At 31.5% G+C, this 23,659-nt stretch overlaps 1 long non-coding RNA gene across 1 annotated transcript; it reads right to left on the bottom strand.

Annotated features, from left to right (window-relative positions):
• Positions 1-2,313: 2,313 nt before the first annotated feature.
• Positions 2,314-3,159, bottom strand: LOC142241302 (uncharacterized). Its single transcript, XR_012723566.1, has 3 exons — positions 3,066-3,159; positions 2,906-2,998; positions 2,314-2,835 (listed from the first exon to the last, which is right to left on the bottom strand). It is a non-coding gene; the product is annotated as an uncharacterized LOC142241302 (long non-coding RNA).
• Positions 3,160-23,659: the final 20,500 nt, after the last annotated feature.

The following is a 23,659-nucleotide window of genomic DNA, read 5'->3' as shown; positions in this document are numbered from 1 at the left end:
ATTTGAAATCTTAAGTCAGTAGATTTTCACCCGAGAAGTAAAATATGGAAATTTTACATTGTGTTTCAAGCAATTTTCATGATCAGTGCGCCTTCTATACCCTCAAGAAGTGAAGTCGGTCTATATGGAGGCATTACCAAATGGACCGATAAAAACTTAATCCGATACACGTTTTTGTGAGCCTAAAATACCAGAATATTTACAATTTCAGGCAAATCGGATAAAAACTACGGTTTCTAGAAACCCAAGGAATTAAATCGGGAGATCGTTCTTATGGGGGCTATACTAAAATATGGACCGATACTCACCGTTTTCGGCACACCCCTTTATGCCCCGAAAATACCTCTAGATTTCCAATTTCAGGCAAATTGGATAACAACTTCGGATTCTAGAAGCCCAGGAAGTAAAATCGGGATGTCGGTCTATATGGGGCTATACCCAAACATGGACCGATACTCACCATTTGTGGCACACCTCTTTATGGTACTAAAATACCTATAAATTTCCAAATTCAGGCAAATTATATATAAACTACGGATTCTATAAACCCAAGATGTAAAATCGGGAGATCGGTCTATATAGGGGCTATACCAAAACATGGAACGATACGAACCATTTTCGGCAAACCTTCTGATGATCCTCAAGTACCTCTAGATTTTAAATTTCAGGCAAATTGGATAAAAAATACGGTTTCTATAAGCCCAAGACCCCAAATCGGGAGGTAGGTTTATATGGGGACCATACCAAAACATGGACCGATGCTCACCATTTTTGGCACACCTCTTTACGGTTCTAAAGTACCTCTCGATTTCCAATTTCAGGTAAATTGGTTAAAAACTGCGGTTTCTAGAAGCCCAAGAAGTAAAATCGGGAGATCGGTCTATATGGGGGCTATACCAAAATATGGACCGATACTCACAATTTTTGGCACACATATTTGTGGTCTTACAATACCTCTAGATTCCCAATTTCAGGTAAATTGCATAAAAACTGCGGTTTCTATAAGCCCAAGAAGTAAAATCGGGAGATCGGTCTATATGGGGGCTATACGAAAACATGGACCGATACTCACCATTTTTGGCACACCTCTTTATGGTCATAAAATACCTCTAGATTTCAAATTTCAGGCAAATTGGATAAAAACTACGATTTCTATAAGCCCAAGACCCCAAATCGGAAGGTCGGTTTATATGGGGACTATATCAAAACCTGGACCGATATAGCCCATCTCCGAACTTGACCTGCCTGCAGACAAAAGACGAGTTTGTGCAAAATTTCAGCACGATTGCTTCATTATTGAAGACTGTAGCGTGATTACAACAGACAGACGGACATCGTTATATCGTCTTAGAATTTCTCCCTGATCAAGAATATATATACTTTATATAGTCGGAAATCGATATTTCGATGTGTTACAAACGGAATGACAAACTTATTATAAAAGTATAATGATCCATTGTTTATAAAGGATTACTTACTCTACCAGTCTATTGGAATGCCGGATTAGAGAAATATGACGATAATAAATTAGGGAGAGCAACCTTCTTTTAAACAATTCAACATGGGCTAGAATCCACGACTTTGCATGTCAAACAAGGCAACTATTATTACTTGGTACATTATTTAAATAGGAGGTTTATTTTATATTAACAAAAATACCGAAAACAATTAAATTATTTTGTATATTCCTGTATACTTAGGCTTAATTATACCCCATTCACATTAGACTTAAATTCTACTAAAAATGGATTTGAAATCCTGTATTTACAAAGAAAAATACACTTAAAAATTGTTTAAGTAGATTCTGGAAGTGTAATGAGAATGATGAACTGAGAAAGGCTCAGCATAACTCTTGGAATGTTTACTGCAGCAGTATTGAGAATACGTCCGAGGCTTCCAGACTACGGAAGGTACTAGCATCCACTAACTCCGCTCTAGGTTTCATTAAAACATCGGAGGGCAATTGGACAACGTCCAGTGAGGAGACGCTGGAGGTACTATTGGACACACATTTTCCTGGAAATCAGACGGTTGAACCATGTTCGGGCGGAGCCACAGTGGCTCAGCGGTCATTTCCTATCGAGGAAATTGTATCGGAATCTAGAATAAAATGGGCATTAAATAGCTTTGGGTCATTCAAATCGCCCGGACCCAGTAATCTAAAGCTACACCGAAACAAAAGTTTACTATTGTTTACGAAAAATGAACTAACCCATAGTAAGAATGACCATGATTTGGCGCCAAAGATTTTTTTCATCTAGATAAGTTCATGATTTTCTTATAAATAAGTTTATGTGTTGCATCGTATTTTAGTTCATTCTTACTACGCTGTGGGAAGAATGTACTTACACTCATTCAAAATATTCCTGCTATCCGGAAAAATGAACAAGTTTTTGGGAATCCTATATTTAGAAATTGGTTTCAAATAAACTGTTTATCAGTATAATTTTCAAAGAAGTAAATAAATTGAGGAATTAAAGGTACAACAAGCCTGTATACAACTAAGAAATTTTTCGTACAATATAAGACAATTTTTCATAACTACCAGTATTTTATTTCAAAAAATTATTATTATATTACATAAAACTATGGCTTATGATATACAATAAAAGACATGTTTTTATTCGTACGCTGTATGCTGTTACTTTTCGGTAGTTAGTAATTGCTTCTTCAAAAGAGTAATATTCTATGTTAGTAGAATGAAACTAATTAATATCAATTTCCATTTTCTATCCATATGAAAGATATATGCCATAAGTTGCTATTTTCATTTCATTTTTGTCCAATTTCACCGATTTCGCTAGTTTTTGTTGTGTGGATTTGCGTCATAAGCCTCTGAAGTTAAAAAGGTATATAAAATATAAAAATATTAACAAATTCTATGGTATTTTGATCTTTATCTTACAACAGAATTTTCTTAGAGCAAATAGGGATATCAGCTTAGTTAGCATTAAACAGTAAGAAGATTCCAAAAAATACCATTAGATTTGCTGTCATCCTGCAAATGAAAATTATTTTTAATAAATAGAAATTTTGGCTTTATTACAAATGGACGAAAAACTTACCACATTGAAAAAAATCATCCAATTACTACATTAGTGGAATCATATCCATGCACAAATGGGACATTTTTGAAATCCTTCTCAGAATATAAATGAAATAAAAATATTATAAAATTAGATATAATTTCCACTTGTCAATATAGCATTTAGTATTTATGGTGGATATTAAGTTCGAGTTTAGTGGCTAAAATCCCAATTTTTCATGATTAGTTTTCTTTAGAAATACATGGGAACAAAATTGAACCGTTTTTGTGTTCATTTAAAATTTATATCAAATTTTTAGTAATTTGAGGTTGCTGAATCCAAATTTACACTTGTTTTTTTTAAGAGCTCGACTTTTTGAGATATACGGTTATGTTCAAAATTAAGGCACTTCCTCTATATATATTGGAATAACTTGAAAACAACTCATCATATTAAATTAAAAAACAGCGTTCTACATAAGCTTAAAAACGATTTTCTGTTCTTAATCGTGTAATCCATTTAAAGAATATAAACTTAATAAAAAACTTGTTTCGAGCTATTCTCCATCAAGTTATATTTAAATTTGCATCGAAGGCGTATAATTTTATACCTTTCTTACTGATTTATTTCTGATTTTAGCACCTAAACTCGAACTTAGTACACACATTAAGGACTCGATATAACATAAAAATATAGACTCAAAAAATTGTACTGTGATCCAGATGTAGAGTAAATATAGATCATTTTATTACCACTCATTATGAATATTTTTATGTAAACCAATTTAAAACCGCACTAATTTTAAATTATTAATAGAAATATACAGTTTCTTAATATGTGATTTATTTTAGAGTTATTTATTTTTTATCAATATAAAGTGTTTTTGTTTTCTCTAACATCACACCATTGACTTATCAGTTTCTAAAATGTTACGAAATAAATGTATTTTTATTAATAAACACAAATACCGCACGCAAGCGCACCACGTGTGCGCTTCATAAATGAATCAACAGAACTGAATGCACCAATAAAACTCAAAGACACAAATAGTCATAAAGGACACATATGTAAAGAAAAACAACTCCACACACACATGATCCCTTTCTGATCTCGCTATTGCAACAAAACAACTATCACCACAAAAGATACCAACAACACACATTCCATAACATCATCGCAATAACAAACACAAACAAAAAAAAGATGATGCAATAATTTCATAATTTCTTCTCACTTCAATTTCCACTATCACGTTTATTGATTAGTTGGTATTCTATCTATAGGATAAGGTAAAATATATTCAAAATTTACGAGGAATCCATAAAAAAATTATATACACCCGTAAAGGATTAAATTAACTACTTTTTATTCTACTTTATCTAAAATTTTCAATGTGAGGAAATATACTCCAACTTATAGTAAAAACCGAAATAAGCTGTAGGAAGCCGCCATACGAATCGGTACTGTGGTTAAGTTAATTTTTACTACAAAAATTTTTTTCCATACAAAAATTTTTCTTAGTAAATTGTCCACATTTCGTAGTAAGATTTTTATATTGCCTATGTCTTTTTATAATACAATCAACGATGCATTAACTATTGTATTGGAAATTTATTTAAGGAAAAATCCGTCCCATTTCGTAGTTAGTGAACTAAAAAACATTTACTGAAGTTTTATAAGTTTTCCTTTAGCTAAGTTAATTTTCGCAGTGGTTACGAAAAATGAACTATATTACAGTAAATTTTTTGAACTATGTGGTTAACTTCCACATCTGGTCCTCAAATTAACAAGACACCTTTTTTTCTGTGTATATGCTCCGCTTACGCCTTACACAAAAAGCAGGACACTCACACAAGAGATGTTTAATTGATTCCTTTTCCTCCACATCATGATAGCTTATACAATAGTCATTATACTTCGCACATATAGTTTTTGCAAATTCGCCTATCAGGCAGCAACCCGTTATAGCAGATATCAGGAGTGGAGGGAAACAAAAGTCGTTTTCATACCTAAAGCGGGAAAAGCTTCTCTCTCGAGTGCGAGGGATTTCCGACCAATCAGATTATCCTCATTCCTACTTAAGACTCTGGAGAGGATGAGAGACATTTGTCTTAGAACTAGCGTCGATTCAATTTTGCTCTCGAAACGACAGCATGCATACTCGAAGGGCAGGTCTATTGAGACCGCTTTGCATGAACTAGTCAGCTTTATTGAAAGCTCACTATTTGTCAATGAATACACAATCGTGGCGTTTCTAGACATCGAGGGGGCATTCAGTAATATCAATCCAAGCTCTATATTAAATGGACTGGCAACTCTGTATGTTGATCCAGGTATACTTAGGCTGCTAGACGAGGAGTTCTATCACCTCTTCTTGGGAATGTCGCAAAACTCCCACGGTTAAGCCCATTTCATTAGGGGGGTTTGAAATTCCCTTTAGTGAGTGTGCAAAATACCTTGGCGTTATTCTGGACAGGAAGCTGAACTTTAATTTTAATATTGAAATTTTTTTCAATTTTCATAAAAGCGTATGGCGTGCTTGTGTATCTCAGGCGCATTCAGTAAGACAGAAACAGACTCCCTTAATGTCATGCTGCATCTATTGCCTTTAGACATTTTGACCAAATAGTCAGCTGCAACAACGGCTGTACGGTTGCGCGAGCTATCGCTGTGGCCGGAAAACATGTACGGTCACAGTTCGTTCCTCAAAATAATGCCAGATGTGCCTAACATAGTGGATCACACTCTGGCGAAACCAAAAGTTTGAAACTCCAATTCCCAGCAGTGAGGCGTGGTGTACACAGACCCCGGGGAATAAAAGATATATAGATTTCTACACTGATGGCCCCAAATTGAATGGACAAGTGGGTTTCGGAGTATATTCTAAAGATCTGGAACTTCGAATAGCGAAAAGATTACCTAATCACTGTAGTGTTTTTCAGGCTGAAATATTAGCATGGTTGTTAGAGACCATATACTAACACCACGTACCAAATTTCATCCGGATCGGATGAAATTTGGTCTTCCAAGAAGCTCCGAAGTTCAAATCTGGTGATCGGTTTATGTGGGGGCTATATATAATTATGGACCGATTTACATGAAAAGAAATTGGGGAAATATCATATGGTAAACGACGGTGAACTATCTGAATTAGACAGGTAGCAATTTTTGGTTAGTAAAGACGGATTTAAATTGGATAAAAATCCTCAATGGATGCGGAAACATGAAATTTTCGGGAATCTTGTTTTAACGGCTCTAAACCAATTTCAAAAAAACAAAAAAATACAAATTGAGCATTGTAGACACATTATCGGTGAACCTATACTATCGTTGGCTATTTCTTTTTTGCCTGATGAAGGTGACAGATGATATTCAAAAGTAAAAACCGCTTGCTATGTGCTACCATAATGAGAAAAGAAGGAAGCGTCCTACACGTACTGTTAAAAAAATATGTTTTTCATATGTTCCGATATAAACAAAATGTGTTTCGGGCACAATTTTTAAACACAATATATTTAAGTGCAAACATGTAATGTTCCTAAACTAATACTAAATGTTTGGGACACATATGTTTATATGTTAGAATATATTATGTTTGGGGCATGAATGTTTCATAAAAATAATATGTGTGAATGCAAACATATATAAATTTACAAATTTCGAGTAAACATATATATGTTGTGATATTTTATTCGACAGAGAGAGAATATAGAGAATACAAGTATATGCGGAAGTAAGTTCGGCCAGGCCGAATCTTATGTACCCTCCACCATGGATTGCATAGAAACTTGTACTAAAGACTGTCATCCACAATCGAATTACTTGGGTTGCGGTCAAGGCCGTATTCAGGGGGGGATGAGGGGGATCAAACCCCCCCCCCCCCCCCGAAATGAATGAATATTTTTATATAAATAAATATATAAATATATATTTTAAATAAATATATAATCTTATAGAAGATGTTGAAGAAAAGCTGGAGGTTTTATTTTGAAAAACGCTTACCTATAAAACTTGCACAAATCATAGAATACTAGTTGAAAAGCCCATCAAACGACGGTCGAAAAAAACAAATTGTTTTTGTTCTCGCGCCACAAATTCCATTTTTGGAAAATGTATTTCTGCTTTTTATGTGTGTTTGTTGTTCTTTTTGTGAACATGACTCGCTTTGTTTGGGCATAGCAACAACTACGAAACCGCCAAACACACATGTGTAAATGAAATGGCGCAAAACCTGCGAAAAGAACCTGCCTAATTCAGCGATGGAAGCAATAAAGAGATATTTCCAAACGTACATATTCTTTTAAAAATTTTGATCACTTTGCCAGTTATTCAGGGATGGAAAATACAATTTTTAAGAAAGTACAAAAAAGGTATTTTTTGAGCGGAAAGGTACTTTTTACTAAATTTAAACAAAAATTTCACTGGAAGATTATTGTCAAGATACTGAATTTTAAAGAAAATAAAATTTTGACAAAATTTTCTATATAAATAAAATTTTGCAAAAATTTTCTATAGAAATAAAATTTTGCAAAAAAATTCTATAGAAAAAAAAATTTGCAAAATTTTTTCTATAGAAATAAAACATGGCAAACATGTCCTATAGAAATAAAATTTTTACAAAATTTTCAATTGAAATAAAATTTTGACAAAATTTTCTATAAAAATAAAATTTTGCAAAAATTCTATATAGAAATAAAATTTTGACAACATTTTCTACCGACCCAATAAACACAGGAAAGAAAGAGAAAGTTTCCATAAATCAAAGTGCAACGAATTAAACTTGGTATTTATGCTTTTCCATTTACCTCGCATCATCGGTTTAATTTGTTATTTTGCGAATTGAAATTACTGGAAATTTATTCTAACTCACTGGTTATCAAGTTCCTTGCGAATTGCCCGAATTTTAATGAGTTTTACAACAATTTTGTGACACCAACGCTCTTGAGGAAATCGAATTTTGTGGTTTTCAATACATTTTGTGCCACGAAGTACGTGGTCAGTTGGAAGAAATACAAAAATTGAAATATTTTTGACACAAGAGTGAAATTAGTCCAAAACGCTAACTATAATTGGTAATTCAAAACAAAAGTGAAATAAAACGTAATGGAAATCACAAAACTAGACTGCTTTGCAGAAAACTAAAATCATTGGATGTTATATTGTTGGAAGATGTTGACCGGTGAAAAAATGATGAAGGAAACAACAAAGAAAATATTCCAGAAAACTTGCAAAGTGCAACCAATTAAAAAAGTGTAACAATTCCTATATCAAGAACTTCTGGATGAAAATGTGCATTACATCAATTTACATTCCGTCATCAGTTTGATATTTTGTGAATTCCTCTTGATAGAATCTATTCTAACACGCAGGCCAGCAAATTCCTCGATATTAATTATTTCAAATTGCCAACATATTAATTAATAATTAATTAATTAATTAATAGTTATGTGACACCGACATTATGGAGGAAATCGAATTATACATGTAAAAATGTTTAAGATATTTAAAGTTGTATTGATCGTTTTAGTTATTAATACGTTTAATAAGAAAATTATGTTTTAATTGGTATTATATTATTATTATTTTTATATATTATTAATGTTATTTTTAATATTATTATATTTTTAACGAAAAAAAAAAATAATAAAATTTACAAAATCCCTAGAAATTTAGTGTTGACTTTCAGTTAGAACTGGGATTGACTTTCATGCAAATTGTGGTTAGAAAATTTTCGCAACAATGTTAATTTTTAATTTGCCTCACATTGAAAACTTTTTGAGAAATTATTGAGTAGCGATGCATTTCAATTTGAGGATTACAATTGAGAGATTATTTCTATTGTGTTGAATTTTACTGTTAAGGGTAATGTCTGTTTTTTGTTGAGAACGCGATTTTCTCAACAATTTCTCAACTTGAATATTACCCTAATCCTTTGAAAAAATGTTTGAAAAATTATTGAATTTAAGTATTTTTCAAATGTTTGTGTTTATTGGGGAAATAATAAAAAATCGATAATATAGAATCGCATTCTTTTTTCGACTAAAACATTCTTGAAGTTCAATAAAATCCTGTTTTTGACTATGTCTTTTACAAAATCGAGATATTCTTCCCACATGAACATGTCTGTTTTGCCATATTTGTAAAAGACTATTAGCAAATAAGGTTGATAAAGACTTTCTCAAAATATTAAAATATTTTGTCAAAGATATTGTACCATAAATCTGATATCGACTCAAAAATGTCTACACAAAAGGTACTAAATCATTCGCGGGGGTACTACGGTACTGACCGGGGTGAAAAATTTTTGAAAAAAGTACTACAGTACTGCATTTTCCATCTCTGCAGTTACTAAGTGCTCATCCGAACGTTCATTTTATACTATGAAGATATTAAAGACGTATCTTACAAATTCGACTAGCGAGAGTAGACTCAAAGGATTGGCATTAATGTCGGTTCATCGCCGAATAAATGTGCCGACTGAAGAAGTCATTGATTTATTTGCTGCCCAACAAGCCCGTCGGCTCAATTTAATATTATAAAAATATTGTATACATACCCTATGCATAAATAAAATTTTCTACACATGAGATTATATGAATACTTTTTTTAAGTTTTGACAAAATTTTCTATAGAAATAAAATTTTGGTATATTATTTTTGGGGATCGGCTATATATAACTATAGACCGTTATGGACCAATTTTGGCATGGTCGTTAGCGGTCATATACTAGCGCAATGTACCAAATTTCACCACGTACCAAATTTCAACCGGGTCGGGTGAATTTTGCTCTTCCAAGGGCTCCGGAGGTCAAATCTAGGGATCGCTTTATATGGGGTCTATATATAATTATGGACCGATGTGAACCAATTTTTGCATTGTTGTTAGAGACCCTATACCAACACCATGTACTAAATTTCAGGCAGATCGGATGAAATATGCTTCTCTGAGAGGCTCCGCAAGCCAAATCGGGGGATCGGTTTGCAATACCATCCGACCTACATCACTAACAACTACTTGTGCCAAGTTTCAAGTCGATCGCTTGTTTCGTTCGGAAGTTAGCGTGATTTCAACAGACGGACGGACGGGCATGGTTAGATCGACTCAGAATTGCACCACGACCCAGAATATATATACTTTATGGGGTCTTAGAGCAATATTTAAATGTGTTACAAACGGAATGACAAAGTTCTATGGTGGAGGGTATAAAAATAGTGATGGAAACCGAGAGGGTCGACGACAGATATCAACATAACACAGCGAGAGAATCAAAAGAGAGCAATTTCTGTGAAACCGCTTGTATGTTGTTTCGGAAAACTGTTTTATGATAAGGCCAAAAAATTTAATAGGCTTAAGTCTAAATATTATTTAATTTTAATATTAGAATGAGTATTCGGAGTAAAGAGAAGAGATATTCGGAACCAAGAGAATAGATATTGGAAAAAAAAACAGCATGTGTTATCGCCTTGAGAGCAGCATTTTATGTTATGTATGTGTGGACATGTGTTTTGTTTATCATTTTGGCATTATGGGCACAATTTTTGTCTTGGTTCGTCTAAAGAAAACGGAACGTACGAGGAGTAAGTCAAAATATCCAGGCAAACGAAATTAACAAACAAGTAAGGGAAGTCTAAAGTCGGGCGGGGCCGACTATATTATAACCTGCACCACTTTGTAGATCTAAATTTTCGATACCATATCACATCCGTCAAATATGTTGGGGGCTATATATTTGTTCCAAATACATACATTTAAATATCACTCGATCTTGACAGAATTTGATAGACTTCTACAAAATCTATAGACTGAAAAGGAAACTTCGCAAAAGTTTATTTATGATTTATCGCTCGATATATATGTATTAGAAGTTTAGGAAAATCAGAATCATTTTTACAACATTTCGACTAAGCAGTGGCGATTTTACAAGGAAAATGTTGGTATTTTGACCATTTTTGTCGAAATCAGAAAAACATATATATGGGAGCTATATCTAAATCTGAACCGATTTCAACCAAATTTGGCACGCATAGCTACAATGCTAATTCTACTCCCTGTGCAAAATTTCAACTAAATCGGAGTTAAAAATTGGCCTCTGTGGTCATATGAGTGTAAATCGAGCGAAAGATATATATGGGAGATATATCCAAATCTGAACCGATTTCAACCAAATTTGGCACACATTGTTAAATGCTAATTCTACTCCCTATGCAAAATTTCAACTAAATCGGAGCAAAAAATTGACCTCTGTGGGCATATGAGTGTAAATCGGGCGAAAGCTATATCTAAATCTGAACCGATTTGGCTGATATTTTGCAAGTTTTTCGAGACTCATAAAATATTCGGATGTATGGAATTTGAAGAATATCGGTTGATATACACGCCAATTATGACCAGATCGGTGAAAAATATATATGTCAGCTATATCTAAATCTGAACCGATTTTTTCCAAAATCAATAGGGATCGTCTTTGAGTCGAAACAGGACCCTGTACCAAATTTTAGGACAATCGGACTAAAACTGCGAGCTGTACTTCGCACACAAAAATACACCAACAGACAGACAGACGGACAGACAGACAGACAAACGGACATCGCTAAATCGACTCAGAATTTAATTCTAAGCCGATCCGTATACTAAAAGGTGGGTCTATGACAATTATTTCTTTTTTTTATTATTTCTTGGCGTTACATACAAATGCACAAACTTATTATACCCTGTACCACAGTAGTGGTGAAGGGTATAAAAACAAGTATATACGGCCGTAAGTTCGGCCAGGCCGAAGCTTATGTACCCTCCACCATGGATTGCGTAGAAACTTCTACTGAAGACTGTCATCCACAATCGAATTACTTGGGTTGCGGTAACTTTTGCCGATGACAAGGTATCTTAAAACTTCCTAATACCGTAATATATACGTAGTCCATACGTGGTATATATTAAACTTAAAATGGCCGATTAAATACGTATATAATTAAGTTTGACAAAATTTTCTATAGAAATAAAATTTTTACAAAATTTTCAAAACATTTAAAATTTTGACAACATTCTCTATAGAATTAAAATTTTGACAACATTTTCTATAGAAATAAAATTTTGCCAAAATTTTCTATAGGAATAAAATTTGACAAAATTTTCTATAGGAATAAAATTTCGACAAAATTTTCTATAGAAATAAAATTTTGCTAGACTATTTTTGCTCGAGTGGCAAGCATGATTATGAACCGATATGGACCAATTTTTGTGTGATTGGGGATCGGCTATATATAACTATAGACCGATATGGACCAATTTTGGCATGGTTATTAGCGGCCATATATTAACACCACGTTGCAAATTTCAACCGGGTCGGATGAATTTTGCTCGTCCATGTGGCTCCGGAGTTCAAATCTGGGGATCGGTTTATATAGGGGCTATATATATTTATGGACTGATATGGACCAATTTTTGCATGGTTGTTAGAGACCATATACTAACACCACCTACTAAATTTCAAACGGATCGGATGAATTTTGCTCCTCTAAGAGGCTCCGGAGTTCAAATCTGGGGATCGATTTATATGGGGGCTATATAAAATTATGGACCGATATGGACCAATTTTTGCATGGTTGTTAGAGACCATATACCAACACCATGTACCAAATTTCAGCCATATGGGATGAAATTTGCATCTCATTGAGGCTCCGCAAGCCAAATCTGGGGATCGGTTTATATGGGGGCTATATATAATTATGGACCGATGTGGACCAATGTTTGCATGTTTGTTAGAGACCATATACTAACACCATGTACTAAATTTCAGCCGGATCGGATGAAATTTGCTTCTCTTAGAGCAATCGCAAACCAAATTTGGGGGTCCGTTTATATGGACCAATTTTTGCATGGTTGTTAGAGACCATATACTAACACCATGTACCAAATTTCAGCCTGATCGGATGAAATTTGCTTCTTTTAGAGCAATCGCAAACCAAATTTGGGGGTCCGTTTATATGGGAGCTATACGTAAAAGTGGACCGATATGGACCAATTTTTGCATGGTTATTAGAGACCATATACTAACAGCATGTACCAAATTTCAGCCGGATCGGATGAAATTTGCTTCTCTTAGAGCAATCGCAAGCCAAATTTGGGGGTCCGTTTATATGGGGGCTATACGTAAAAGTGGACCGATATGGCCCATTTGCAATACCGTCCGACCTACATCAATAACAACTACTTGTGCCAAGTTTCAAGTCGATAGCTTGTTTCGTTCGGAAGTTAGCGTGATTTCAACAGACGGACGTACGGACATGCTCAGATCGACTCAGAATTTCACGACGACCCAGAATATATATACTTTATGGGGTCTTAGAGCAATATTTCGATGTGTTACAAACGGAATGACAAAGTTAATAGACCCCCATCCTATGGTGGAGAGTATAAAAAAACACGGTGGAAAATATACAAAAATTACAAAGGGATCTTCATAAAAATAACGATAGGGCACAGTAAAAAAAAATGAAGGAAATAGTGAAAAATTAATTACGTTCCGTTTCTTTAGACGAACCAAAACAAAAATTGTGCCCATAATGCCAAAATGATAATCCAAACATATGTCCACACATACATAACATAAAATGCTACTCTCAAGGCGATAACACATGCTGTTTTTTTCCAATGTCTATTCTCTTGGTTCCCAATGTCTCTTCTCTTTACTCCGAATACTCATTCTAATATTAAAATTATACAATATTTAGACTTAAGCCTATCAAATTTTTGGCCTCATCATAAAACAGTTTTCCGAAACAACATACAAGCGGTTTCACAGAAATTGGTCTCTTTTGATTCTCTCGCTGTGTTATTTTGATATCTTTCGTCGACCCTATCGGTTTCCATCTCTATTTTTATACGCTCCACCATAGAATGGGGGTATATTAACTTTGTCATTCCGTTTGTAACACATTGAAATATTGCTCTAAGACCCCATAAAATATATATATATTCTGGGTCGTGTTGAAATTCTGAGTCGATTTAAGCATGTCCGTCCGTCCGTCTGTTGAAATCACGCTAACTTCCGAACGAAACAAGCTATCGACTTGAAACTTGGCACAAGTAGTTGTTATTGATGTAGGTCGGATGGTATTGCAAACCGATCCCCCGATTTGGCTTGCGGAGCCTCTAAGAGAAGAAATTGCCAACGATTGTATAGGTTCACCGATAATGTGTCTACAATGCTCAATTTGTTTTGTGGAATTGGTTAAAACAAGATTCCCGAAAATTTCATGTTTTCGCATCCATTGAGGATTTTTATCCAATTTGAATCCGTATTTACTAACCAAAAATTGCTACCTGTCTAATTCAGATAGTTCACCGTCGTTTTCCATATGATATTCCCCCAATTCATTTTCATGTAAATCGGAGTAAAATTAAAACATGCATTGACTAAACTACAAGTGTAGCTTAACCAACAGAGGAAAAGAATGTTTGTCAAATTTATTTGGGCAAAGCCCTATAGACTGCAAGATGGTTGGATGGACGCACGTTTCGGAATTACCACATTCCTCATCAGCATCCTCTACTTGCAGCAAAACTATCAACCAATTATCAGAATAAATTGAGGCAATTCACTAAACCCAAAAGTGAACCACACTTGAACCTTCCGAAAAAAGGTTTATACGATAGCCGGCTTATGCCGAAATAAATTCGTACAAACATATCTCTTTTCCAAAATTCCCACCCCCACCCCCAAATAAATGTCACCCCTAAAAATCCAACCAAACTTCTTCATTGAATTTTTACATGGCTCCAAACTTAGGAGAATCTTTGTGAGTCATGACCGTCTCGTGTCATGACTACACCTCTATTCTCTATAAATAAGGTCCAACATTGATAACACTTGAGGTTGCACACCTAAGGGCTTGCAAGATAAATTAACATCACCAAAACATTGACACGATGGATCTATGGCAACAGTTGGAGTTGAAGAAAGTATTTTCCACTTTATTTTAAGATTTGAGAACAAAATTTGCATATTCGCATTGGAATTTCCATAGAATGTTATTTTTGGTTGGAGGTGATTTTTCGGATTTATTCGTTAACATCATTTCGGATTTGTTTGATTATTGAAGAACTAAATTTTGTTTTGGAGTTCCCAAGAAATGTTATCCGCATAAAGAGAAACAGAATAAGAAAACAAACGATTGGTCAAAGTGATAGAAATGTAAATAGCCAGCGGTTATTTTCTTTGAACCACAGCCAGGGAAGAATAGTAAACACAAGTTAAACAATCAATTCAGCAGAGCAAACATCGGCATAGGCAAAATATTGCCATCGATCGGATACAACCAGAATAATTTCAATATACGGAGTATTGAAAATTGTATTGCACATTGGGGGAATAATTTGCAAAAACCTTTATAAAATTTAATATTTGAATATTTCCATAGCCCATTTCTTAGGGCTTTAAACGTCATACTGCCCATCGTTTGGTATATCGATCTGTCGTACCAAAAAAATCTACCAAAATTTGAAGAAAATTTTACCAAAAATCTACCAAATTTAAAAAATCGTATTTTGAAGTTGGTGATCAAATTTCTTTCTTCGAAAGTAACTTATTATTATATTTTTTTTTTGAAATTCATTTATTATATATGTGGATCATTGCTACTACACACAAAACAATTTTTTTGATTTCAATCTCGAAAATCGCGGAATCAATCATTTTTTTAATTGAAATGTCTTCAATCATGAAAATGATAGTATCAATCACCCATTTTCATTGAAAACCAACACGATTTTTAATTAAAAATTTGATTGCCTTTTGTCACGGAATCAATTAATTGTGTGATTGAATCATTTAAAACCGTGATTGATTTTTAACATAAAATTCAATCACAGTTTTAATTGAATCAATTAAAATTTTAATTAATTTCGCGACAAAAATCAATTAACTATTTGATTCATTCAATTAAATAATTAATTGAAATTGGCTATAAATTTCGATAAAAAATTTATATATTGCGACCCGAAAATCGTATTTAGTTTTATTTGAAATAAAAGAAAATATGTGTTTCTTATAAAACATATTTAATATTTTATTATTTTTTGAATTATTCAATAGACAAATAAATTTGGTTCTTGTCATTTGTGTTATGTTCTAACATAACTTACAAATACAATTACTATCAATAACAACTACACACAAAAAATTATCACCAAAATTTTTTCAATCAAACACTTAATTGAATTTGGAAACGGATTCAATTAATATGTTAATTGATTCAATTAATTATTTAATCAAATCCGAATAAAAACCAATTAAAAAAATGATTGATATTTGTTACGTTTCCAATTAAAATATTAATTGATTCAATCAATTTGTTAATCAATTCGGAAATAATTTTCAATTACAAACGTGATTGAAATTTTTTCCGTTTCCAATTACACATGTGATTGATCCAATCACCTTTGTGATTGAAACTGAATAATTTTGAGCAATGGAAAGAGCGAAAAGAGAACAAGAGAATGGGTATTTATTCAACAATGTATGATGGAGAGATCAGTCTGTGGAAGTAACTCGTAACGAACGGTTGGGTTTTTGTTTTTCGTGTAAATTGAAAAACATGATTGGCGACATTCTGTCTGCTGCATTCAAAATGTGTGCATAAATATTTTGAACGCAACAACAAATCATAGCAAAGGGTTGAAATAAATAAAGTGTGCAACAACAAACGGACACGTGGTAAAGGTTTGAAAAAAATATACGACAGAACGCATTTGAAATTACCTGTGTTTGTGTTTTGTGGTATTGTAAAAATGGAAAACAATCTACGTTTATTGAAGGTAAGAAATTGTGAAATGTGAATACCGTTTTCCATTGAAGCCTGTTTACATTAAACGGACTAAAATAATATATTTTTTATTCATTTCTTTTAGTGACCAATTTTATTTCGTGAAATTGACCAATCAATCCCACCAACTCCATCATTTTATCAAATATATAATAATATGTTTGCAATAAAAAAGTGGGTACCGCATTGATCTTTTAAAATTATAAACTTTTTTCACTCCTAGTTTTCTTAAAACCAAGAGCGGTATGGGTTTGTTGGAAGATTCACCTTGAAGTTGCGAAGTAGCGTCGGCATTAAATTGCATTTTTGTTTTACCTGCCTTTTTCAGTTTGAACCCAAGTAGAGAGCAGTATATCTGGTATATAAACTAATGAGCTGAATTATGTAATGGTAAAAAAGTTCTTTCTTTTGGATTTAAAAATATGAAAAATATCCGATAATAATAAAAATATGTATTTTCCATTTATATTTTTTTTCTATTTCCAGAATTTGCAAAGTATCATCAATATAATACCAAATATTACATTGCTTTCCCATTATTTTTGTCTTTGATTGGTTCAAATTTTAATAGACGATTTTAATGTGTGGAAATTTTGGAAAGGAATTGTTACTAAAATTAAATTACCGAGCTCCTTAATACACCTTTTTATGCTAAAAGACTACAACTGCAAAAGAAGATTATAAATCTGCAACCTGGAACTAAGAATTGCATGCAGGTAATGTTTAACAAAATTAACTTTTAATTGAACAAAATTAAATTCGAATTATTCTGTTTACTTTCAGAAAAACTAATTTAGCTTACAGGCTGCTGATTTATTGGAAATCTAGGCGCATCTGCATATTAGAAGGAACATGCTAACATGGTTATTATTATAAGGAAGATAAGGATTTATATAATTTATTTTTTTCACCCTATAGTTGTTATTGATAGTAGTTGTGTTTGTAAGTTATGTTAGAACAAAACACAAATGACAAGAACCAAATTTATTTGTCTATTGCATAATTCAAAAAATAATAAAATATTAAATATGTTTTATAAGAAACACATATTTTCTTTTATTTCAAAAGAAAAAAACTAAATACGATTTTGGGGTCGCAATATATAAATTTTTTGATCGAAATTTATAGCCAATTCCAATTAATTATTTAATTGAATGAATCAAATAGTTGATTGATTTTTGTCGCGAAATTAATTAAAATTTTAATTGATTCAATTAAAACTGTGATTGAATTTTATGTTAAAAATCAATCACGTTTTTAATTGATTCAATCACACAATTAATTGATTCCGTGACAAAAGTCAATTAAATTTTTAATTAAAAATCTTGTTGGTTTTCAATCAAAATGGGTGATTGATACTATCATTTTCATGATTGAAGACATTTCAATTAAAAAAATGATTGAATCCGCGATTTTCGTGATTGAAATCAAAAAAATTTTTTTGTGTGTATAGGGTGAAAAAATAAATTATATAAATCATTATCTTCCTTATAATAATAACCATGTTAGCATGTTCCTTCTAATATGTAGATGCGCCTAGATTTCCAATAAATCAGCAGCCTGTAAGCTAAATTAGTTTTTCTAAAAGTAAACAGAATAATTCGAATTTAATTTTGTTCAATTAAAAGTTAATTTTGTTAAACATTACCTGCATAGAATATCAAGTTCAATTCTTAGTTCCAGGTTGCAGATTTATAATCCTCTTTTGCAGTTGTAGTATTTTATCATAAAAAGGTGTATTAAGGAGCTCGGTAATTTAATTTTAGTAACAATTCCTTTCCAAAATGTCCACACATTAAAATCGTCTATTAAAATTTGAACCAATAAAAGACAAAAATAATGGGAAAACAATGTAATATTTGGTATTATATTGATTATACTTTGCAAATTCTGGAAATAGAAAAAAATATAAATGGAAAATACATATTTTTATTATTATCGGATATTTTTCATATTTTTAAATCCAAAAGAAAGAACTTTTTTACCATTACATAATTCAGCTCATTAGTTTATATACCAGATATACTGCTCTCTACTTGGGTTCAAACTGAAAAAGACAGGTAAAACAAAAATGCAATTTAATGCCAACGCTACTTCGCAACTTCGAGGTGAATCTTCCAACAAACCCATACCGCTCTTGGTTTTAAGAAAACTAGGAGTGAAAAAAGTTTATAATTTTAAAAGATCAATGCGGTACCCACTTTTTTATTGCAAACATATTATTATATATTTGATAAAATGATGGAGTTGGTGGGATTGATTGGTCAATTTCACGAAATAAAATTGGTCACTAAAAGAAATGAATAAAAAATATATTATTTTAGTCCGTTTAATGTAAACAGGCTTCAATGGAAAACGGTATTCACATTTCACAATTTCTTACCTTCAATAAACGTAGATTGTTTTCCATTTTTACAATACCACAAAACCCAAACGCAGGTAATTTCAAATGCGTTCTCTCATATATTTTTTTCAAACCTTTACCACGTGGCCATTTGTTGTTGCACACTTTATTTATTTCAACCCTTTGCTATGATTTGTTGTTGCGTTCAAAATATTTATGCACACATTTTGAATGCAGCAGACAGAATGTCGCCAATCATGTTTTTCAATTTACGCGAAAAACAAAAACCCAACCGTTCGTTACGAGTAACTTCCACAGACTGATCTCTCCACCAGGGCTGTCAATAAAATGTCAAGAAAAGTCGTCACTTTTTTCCGAAAAAATCGTCATAATCGTCACTCCCATTTTAAAAATCTTCAAAAAATCTGTAATGTAAATAATATTCAATCCAAACTATTTTTTTTGGTTAAAGACAAAAGTATTTATTTCATATAAGGAACAGAAAATTAACATATCCAACTAAGCATTTAAACAACAAAAGCACAATGAATTCGGTTTCGTATAAAAATAACATAAAAAAGTTATGCAATGATATGCTATGCAAAAAATAATATATAAATGATTTTTTTAATATATAGTTACCAATTCAGTAAGATTTGTATGTAAAAATTTTCCACAATTTGACCGTAAAACACTTATAGTCTCTCCAATTAAGAGGTACAATTTTCTATTGAAATAAAATTTTAACAAAATCTTCTATAGAACTAAATTTTCATCGAAATAAAATTTTGCAAGAATTTACTATCGACAAAAAATTACCAAAAATGTTCTATAGAAATAAATTTTTCAAGAACGTTCTATAAAAATATACAAAAATTTTCTACAGAATTGAAGTATTGTGAAAGTTTTCTATAGAAATCAAATTTTTGACGAAATTTTCTATAGAAATATAATTTTGACAACATTTTCTATAGAAATAAAATTTTGACAACATTTTCTATAGAAATAAAATTTTAACAAAATTTTCTATAGCAATAAAATTTAGAAATAAAATTTGACAAAATTTTCTATAGAAAGAAAATTTTGACAAAATTTTCTATAGAAAGAAAATTTTGACAAAATTTTCTATAGAAATAAAATTTTGACAAAATGTTCTATAGAAACAAAATTTTTGACAACATTTTCTATAAAATTAAAATTTTGACAAAATCTCCTATAGAACTAAAATTTTGACAACATTTTCTATAGAAATAAAATTTTGACAAAATTTTTATAGAAATAAAATTTTGCAAGAATTTACTATAGACAAAAAATTGCCAAAAATATCCTATAGAAATAAATTTTTCAAGAACGTTCTATAAAAATATGAAAAAAAATTGTTACAGATATAAAGTATTGAGAAAGTTTTCTATAGAAATAAGATATGTGACAAAATTTTCTATAGAAATGTTGACAACATGTTCTGTAAAACTAAAATTTTGACAAAATTTTCTATAGAAATAAAATTTTGATGAAATTTTCTATAGAAATTAAATTTTGGCAACTTTTTCTGTAGAAATCAAATTTTGAGAACGTTTTCTGTAGAAATAGAATTGTCTATCAATTCAACATAAAACATTTCTTTCGAATAAAACAATTTTTTTTTATATACTAACCACAAAAGTTTGATCAACAACTTAATTTTTTTTTTATTTGGTAAATTTTTGGTAAAATTTTCTTCAAATTTTGGTGGATTATTTTTGGCACGAGTGGCAACCGTGATACTAATACTGTAGGTGTGAAATGAAGTATAGCTCCAACATGTATGAAATCTATAGCAAAAACTAGCAATTTCTCTATTTGATAACTGTCAAATATATTCTCTCTTTTGCTGGCTCTAAACGTGTAAACGAACTGCTTCTAGTAAAAATATCGATGGCTCTATTAACCATGTTCCTTAATCTATATCTGTCCATAAAGCTCGAAAAATTTGATTAAATAATTTGATTAAATAATTAATTGAATCAATTAACATATTAATTGAATCAATTATTAATATGTTAATTGATTCAATTAATATATTAATTGATCAATCAATTAACATATTAATTTTATCCGTTTCCAAATTCAATTAAGTGTTTAATTCAAAAAATTTTGGTGATAATTTTTTGTGTGTACCGACAAGTTTTGGGTGTATAAACATTTTATTTCTTTAAAAAATGTCGTCAAAATTTAACTTCTCTATAGAACATTTTGTCAAAATGTTTACTTCTATCGAAAGTTTTGTCAAAATTTTTATTCTACTTAAAATGTTGTCCAAATTTTATTTCTATAGAAAATTTTCTCAACATTTCTTTCTATCAAAACTTCCAGAATACCACCAATCTACCAAACAGTAAAAAATTTTGCATTTTTTGGTAGAATTCTTCCAACTGTTGTAACCGTGATCCTGAGTCGATTTAGCGATGTTCGTCGGTCTCTCTGTGTTGATAGTGGATCTCGCTATTTAAGACCGATAGTCCTCATATTTGGCATAGGGTTTTACATCGGCTCGAAGGCAACTTCTATTGGTTTTGGAAAGAATCCGTTCAGATTTATGTGTCTGGTCATAATTGGAGTATAATTGGGATATAATTGGCGATCTTCTTAAAATTTCGAACACCCAAATGTTTTGTGAGTCTCGCAAAACTTTCCACTTATCCCGATAATAAAAAAACGACTTGTCTTTTGACTCAATCTGCAAATCGACAAAATGTTTGGTCTTCTCATAAGAACGAAAATACCGATCACCCAGGTCATGCGGCGTCGATCGAAACAGAAGAACCCAGCAAAAAAATTTGGTAGTTATTCTTAAGGCACACCAATAAAAGCACTTCCAAAAATATCCTCCCAAGGATGTTCTTTATTTTACCTACACAGGAAGTTGTTTTAATTCAATTTTTTATAATTCGCATTTTTGATATTTTTAATGGGTAATTTTACATTTTTAAGAATTAATGAAATGATACAACAACACTGAATTCGGATCACACATTAAGAAGTGATGCAAATTCAGTGCAACGAATGTTGAAACGTCGGACATCCGTTCTATGACAAGCCCATAATACATTCATCGTTTCTGCGCCAATTTTACACCACTTCCAGATCCAATAAGAACAGTTCACTACGTTAATATAGTAGTTAGATATTTTTATGAATCAAACTCTTGACTAAAATTCTCGAAAAATCGAGCGGTGCGAATGTAACCTATCCAGTGCCTTTATTTATCTACACAAAAACCAAACGTTATCAACACAAAAACCAAACGTCTCAACTTTTCTCAATTTGGACACATGAATTAGCTTTTGCTGATATCATTTTTTTTTTAAATTGGCCGGTAAATATTTTAAAATGTACGACGTATTTTATGTCATACACAGAAAAAATATTACCAAAATATTTCCAATTAAAAAGTTTATAGAAGTTGAAATTTTTTTTCAATTAATAAAAGATGGAAACATTAAGTTAATTAAGTCAATGATTGAAAATTTTAATATTTTTGATTTAAAAATTATTCAATACAATTATCTTTTTAATCAAAACTCGGAACACTAAGCGATTAAAAGCGATGGATTTTTTTAATTTTCAACTAAAAGTTTATTTCAAACAATCACGCAATTTTTTAATCAAACTAAAAATCAATCAGTTAAGAAAGTAATTGAAAATAGTTACAGTTTTAATGAAGAAATTAATTGAATTTTGCAGATCAATTAATTTTTTAATCAAGTATTTTTTTAATGTCCTATTAAAACTGTGACTGATACTATCATTTTCGTGATTGGAGACATTTCAATTAAAACATAAATTGTTTTCTTTTTTTATTATTCTTTATTTATCTCATTTATAATAATTGTACAATATCATATAAAACCCCGGAAGCCCTTAACTCAGGCAGGATAGAGTTCTATAGACTTTAACATTATCATTTAGCAATTTCATTCATGTTCATTCTTATACTATTACTTAACTCTAAATTCTTTAAATTCAATATATGTATATAACTTCGTTGCGAATGTAATAAGTATTTTTATAAGGTTTTTTCTTATATACTTATCTTGTATGTTACAATATTTGTTGGCAATTTGTTCAGTGTTTGTGGTAGTTGAAATGATATAATTCTGGTTCCATAATTATTTGTATGTCTCGGAGTTTTGTAGCGGCCTTCTAATCTTCTTCTAGTATTTTGATCGTGATCTATTCTTTCCAGGTAGATGTTGTCATCATGAAATTTTGTATTAATGCACATTTGTACATGTTGCTAACGTTCAGTATCCTATGTGTGTTCATGAAGATTTTAACATCATTTGTAGTTATATAATGGTTATACATTCGATCTGTATTTCGATGATAGTTCATATCAGAGTTGTTGTTATTGTTGTTATTACTGATTTTGCTCTCTTTGTGTTTTCATAATTATTTTTAATAATCTGTGTTGTGTTGTTCTGGCG

Source organism: Haematobia irritans, chromosome 1 (genome assembly GCF_050003625.1).
Source record: "Haematobia irritans isolate KBUSLIRL chromosome 1, ASM5000362v1, whole genome shotgun sequence".
Taxonomy (NCBI): Eukaryota; Metazoa; Arthropoda; class Insecta; order Diptera; family Muscidae; genus Haematobia; species Haematobia irritans.
This window is presented reverse-complemented; position numbering and strand designations above follow the sequence as displayed.